General features: G+C 39.2%; 1 protein-coding gene across 1 annotated transcript in view; it reads right to left on the reverse strand.

Moving 5' to 3' along the window:
- The window catches only part of LOC145454808 (solute carrier family 15 member 2-like), a 383,011-nt gene that overhangs the window by 42,554 nt on the left and 334,453 nt on the right, over positions 1 to 6,004 (reverse strand). The window lies entirely within an intron of this gene.

Raw genomic sequence — 6,004 nt, forward strand, 5'->3', positions numbered from 1 at the left:
AACGCTAACTAGGAAATCCGTGGTTCGATCGAAAGCGACGACCTTTTTTTAGTTAACACCACTAATTTTAGGTAATAAATGTGTAAATCCGGAGTCGAACGAAAGTGATTTGATGACCACCAAATTTTTCAGCAAAAATAGCGAAAGCGGCTGATTTCAGTTTTGATCGATCAAATTTTATGATTTGGTAAAAGTGTCCTCATTTCCCGATTCCAAACTATGGTAACCCTGCTATAAAGGATTGTCTCGGAGTAAATTGGTGATGATCTTTACGCGTTAGCTGAACAGGTCACTTTATAGATTTTTGTTTTGACAAGTTACAATTTATTCTTATGGTTGGTGGACGTATGCTAGTACGTTGAACCGGCCTGTTGGTAAGTGTCGTTATTATGAGCTACTTTACGCGCTTGAAATGTAGGAATGTGATAAAATTGGGCGGTCCGAGCTAGCCCTAGGAATAAGTCGCGTGATGAACTGATGACGGATTTGTAGACAAAGGTGGAAAATAATTGGTGCGGGCAGGTCAAAGTCAGGTTGTACAATGTACTGACCAACGACGTAATCATAGCGGAGTCTGGTATACTTTCTTATCCATAAAACATGACCGTATCACTATTCAAGGCTCCTCATGTACATCAAAATTTATTTTGTGTGTAATTGGGTTACCGTTACGGTAAGGACTAAGGAGTGAGGAATTAAGGATTGTAAAGACTGAAGAAGCAATAATTACTCTTACCCGCAAAGCCTCAACCGTTATCCATCCTATGATATCACAACCTAACCATAACCACAACCTAATTCCATGATGACCAGCTGCATAAAACTATAAACGGCATAAATTTTGGCATGTTTAAGTGTTTAAGCACCTTATTGTGATTAAAATTATGCACGATAGATCTGTCAAAGTGTACCTTACTCTACTTTCCTATCAGCTGAACCACGTAATGTAATTATTGCTGCATAGTCACTGTCGCCAGTTTATCACTGACCTTTTGGTTTTAGTTCGTCTATAGACTTGATTTTTGACTTGCCAATATGATCACATCGCATGGTTAAAATATTTTGCACAGTGGTGCTACGGCCACCTTCATTTCACATACCTGTGTGGTATAAATCTGGTAATTCCCGGATGACTGTATACATTTCTGTATTCGCGTGGTGACTAGTCACCGTGTGCTGCCTTTAGCTGACAACAATAAGTCAAATAAAAACTATAGTTGCACACAATATAATCGCACCACGATGTGACATATCTATATCCCCTATACTGACACATATGCCTATTCATTTCCAGGGTTGTAATGACTCGAGTCATGACTCGACTCGAGTCACGATTTTTTTATGACTCGACTTGACTCGAGTCATTTTCTTGAAATGGGAAAATGACTCGACTCGACTCGAGTCAATATTTGGATTGACTCGACTTGTACTCGAGTCATTACGCATGACTCGACCCAAGTCATTGACTCGGCTTATTTTATATGACTTGAAGATGAAGAAATTTGCGAATCATAATGGCTAGATCAACGCATCCGACGAATTCTGCCGCATCGCTATTTGTCACCACTGCTTTCGTTGCACTTGTCTGATATATCAGATATGCCGCCATAAAAACAACAGAAAATGATACATAGTAGCAATGTATTGTACAAAATCGTCCAGTGATGAAGAGGTAATAGATCCTCCGCAATTAAAGTACTCAAGACTTTTTAATTATGCAAGCAAACAATTGAATCAAAGTTCAATTAGAGCCAATGAAATGACTCAGATGGTGAAGAGACTGATAAGCTCATGTGTAGATTTGAAGGCGATGATTCTTTGCATTTTTGGGCGACTAGAAAGAATGAGTATTAAATGCTCTTCAGTGTGGTTCAAAAATGCTTGTCAATTCCTGCATCTAGTGCACTAGTGGAACGTGTATTCAGCAGATGTGGATTCATTCTACGGCCATGCCGCTTTAACATATTTGAGGATCTCCTTTCCACATTAGTATTTTTGAGGTGTAACTCATTGATTTGATCTGCTGTCTGTGAAAACACACAATGCCCTTCATGCATTTGACGTTTTGTTAGGTATGTGCATTGTGCACGTGAGTAATAATGAATGGCTAATGTTGTGTGATGTTTGTACAATATGGCTGTTCTAAAATACCTTTTTTTTTATTTTACCGGGTGGTTACATGATAAAATTGTTATGTTGCATAAAAGGAACACTGAATCTGGCTTAATTTGAAAAAAAGTGGAATCAATGATCTGAGAGGAGAATATTCTGGATTTGAAAATAAATGAAGTATTTTAGTGAGAAATTCTTTCATATAATATAATTACATAGTAGTAAGGGGACTATTTTTTCATATCCAAAACATTCTACTCTAATAACTTCACTTTTTCTAGTTGGAATTGAGTCAAATTTGCTATGAATCATATTTTTACACAATGTAACAATATCATGAGATAGCCAGTAAAATTCGAAAATCTCTATTTGTAATTAGTCTGAAATTTTCTTTCATAGCATTGCTTTCTACTGGTTGAAATTGAGCCAAATTTGATTTTTAGGCAATCTAGCAATTTTAAGAAGTAGCCAGAAAATTTGAAAAAATGTTTTTGAACAGCCCCATTGTACAATTATTTCTCCAAAGCTGTAACTGCGATGTAGTCGGTAATGCAATTGGGAAAACCTTCGGTATAATCAAAAGGTATCTGTTCTGTTGTCACTGCACAATGCACATAGTTGCATGCACGCTTTTACAGCATGCTGGCCTGTTGTAAATACCTCTACATAAACATGCATCTATTGATTCTCTATCAACTAGTATCTTGACGTGAATTTGTTGGTTCTCTATCAGATAGTATGTAGACGTGAATTCGTTGGTTCTCTATCAGCTATTCGTGAGCTATCGTCGATGTGTTCATAATAAAAACTGAATGCTTGTATTGGTGATGTATCAGACTGACAAGAGAGATATTTGATTTTAAGTTCTAAGATTAGTAAAGTTATCTTTAGCATCGGTAAATGAGGCCAGGACCTGTCCGTTATCTGTCTAAATAAACACGTGTCAAGACTCTGATAGGGACAAAATGAGCATGTTTCGCAAACAGGGAATTCGATATCACCCAAGCAGGATTGAAAACATGAGTTGAACATGACTTCAATACTGTGACTTGGACTCGACTCGAGTCATAACACCATGACTCGGACTTGACCCTTTAAACGGTGACTTGGACTCGGACTCGAGTCTGTGATGAATTGAAAATGACTCGACTCGACTCGAGTCAAAACCACAAAAGTATGATTGACTCGTGACTCGGAACCATGTGACTTGGTTACAACCCTGTTCATTTCCAACGCTTGTCCGTTTTTTTATGGTATTTTCCATCCCTTTTCATTCAGTGAGCATGTCTCTAATTTATATGTCATACGCCAAGGGTATTGTTTGACCAAAAGAGTAGGCTACTGCAAGTTGCAACGATTAATTTTTTTTAAATTTTGTCCCGTTCTTGAGATGTTTTAAATTGATGAAATCATCAAAAATTTGCTGCATTGAACTTCCAAGCCTGCACCGAGACAGTATATTTCTGGCCGGTACATTATTAACTCTGACATTATATAATCTATTACAAAATCAACGGTAATTTTGTAGCGGGCTATCAACATTGCTGAATCAGTGTGATATGACAATTCCATATTACTGGTTAATGCTGAGAATCATCAAGCCACTAAATCCGAGCACATTGATGACTCGCCATGCCTTGTAAATAATGGCCATTGACCAATCAACAGACATGAATCTATCACTATCGTATGCTCTGAGAAGTTGAGAGATTTTACTGACCACGTATCGTACTGTAGTCGCTAACCCGCAATATATCTTGAATGGCCTAATTTAGCAATTACTGGGAGTATGACAAAATGTAAGATCTTTGACACTCCAATAGTTTGAGAAACCCTGCCACATATGGCTGGGAAAGCAAACAACATTTGAAGAGTTTCTTGGAGATACGGAACTTGATTATATAATTGAATAATGTATTGATATTGAAATAAACCCGAATTATTTTCGGCCTACACTCGTCACGGGTAATCGTCAGCAACTAGTAGAGAATTAAAAAGAACACAGTGTATGAAAATAGGACAGATTTTGCGTCGTCATGAGAGGCTGTTCACTCTTTCATTTATGTGCTCAGAGTCAACCTAGTTTTTGCCATTCTGAAGAAGCTTGTGTATCATTTAAAAACAATATCTGTTTGCCTCGATTATTTGAAATTTCATGCCAGTAACGTCATATTTGGTGTGGTGGTACGATTGTTGATATACAATGTGCTTTCCAATTCTTAGCTGGTTGCTGACGATAACCCCTGACAATATTTCTGTTCATTTCAATACGAATATAGCCTACTGTCCAATGTTGCAAATACCATTCAAACTTGATATCATCTATTGGCGATTTCTAGTATTGCTATTTTTCCTACGTCCATACCTGAGATTCCTCCCGATGAGATGAATTATACTTTCTCTATTTCTAGGATGTGCGGAGCAATTTCTAGTTGACCCTACTAATGAAATGGATAGGAACCTATTCTCCATCTTTGAAAATGCAAGCAACTCTTCCGCTAAGAAAACTTTCAAATGCAATTACCCACGTTGCGAACGTTCTTACTCTACCGCCGGCAACTTGAAGACACATCAGAAGACGCACACCGGGGAATATCAGTTTACTTGTACTGTGGAAGGATGCGGAAAGGCTTTTTTGACAAAGTACAATTTAAAAGTTCACGTTCGGGTGCACACGCAGGAACGGCCGTACCGATGCGAATTTGAAGGCTGCAGAAAGTCATTCAACACGTTATATCGGCTGAAAGCTCACCATCGTTTGCACTCGGGAGAAACATTCAAATGCGACAGTAACGGTTGCCCGAAACACTTCACCACTCAAAGTGATTTACGTAAACACGGCCGCACTCACACAGGAGAAAGACCGTACCACTGCACCATCGACGACTGCAAGAAAGCTTTCACCGCGAGCCATCATTTGAAATCGCACGTTTTAAGCCACACTGGACAGAAACCATTCTCCTGTCACGAAGATGGGTGCAGTAAAGCGTACACGCGCAAAGACAGCTTACGGCAGCATCTCAGCAAAGGTCATACGTCAAACGATTCAGTTCGGTCGGAACAAATGTCGCTCGAAAGCCCCAATAGCAGTGGTCTGTCTATTTTATTAGATTCCTTATGTTCTGAATTGGATGGTAATGATACAACTCAGCAATCTCAACAAGTGCATGATAATAGTTCTAGCAGCAATATCAATTCGAGGCCTACCAACTCGTTCACGCAGTCTGAAAAATGCAACTCGACTGCGCAATTCGAGCCTGGGTCTATATCGGAGGCTGAGCATCATTTACAGAATGCCTGCTCCACAAACGCACATACTGACAAAGGAAATTGTCATCAATTCTCCGACAGCTACCCTAATCAAATCGAGCAACACAGTATCGCGAATAATTTATCAGGATTTTCACCTTTTTCTCCGTCTCAGTTATTTCCGTTTGGGTACGAAACCGGGGATTCGGCCGTCATGCACAATGTAACAAACCAGCATGTCCAAAATCAACAGGCTTTTGAAACAATACAATCATCAACGACTGTGTATAATGAAGGCAGTCGATCGCAGACTACCGAATCTATTACAAATCTTAGAAACGTCGATCCCGTTATGAGTTATCAAGCTGGAGTTGTGCCCATGAGTGGGACAGTCGGCGGAGCAACTCTGAAAGATGTATCTACGGAGCCATTGGAAGATGAAGAAGAAATAAAATCAATAGCAAAAGCGGCCATGCAAGCGTTGCAGGAAAACTATGTTCAGGGACAAGTCCCTATTATTGTTATTAAAAAAGAGAGCAAGGAAACGTGCAGGTGTAAATGTGTTCACTCGGAATCTACTACCACAGATGACACGTCTCGTACAGTGAACGCAAAGGTTGTACTGCTGTCGCAGCCTAGTGAT

The sequence above is a fragment of the Botryllus schlosseri genome, chromosome 13, assembly GCF_051294905.1.
Source record: "Botryllus schlosseri isolate E-star chromosome 13, Bs_hap1, whole genome shotgun sequence".
In the NCBI taxonomy this organism is placed as follows: Eukaryota; Metazoa; Chordata; class Ascidiacea; order Stolidobranchia; family Styelidae; genus Botryllus; species Botryllus schlosseri.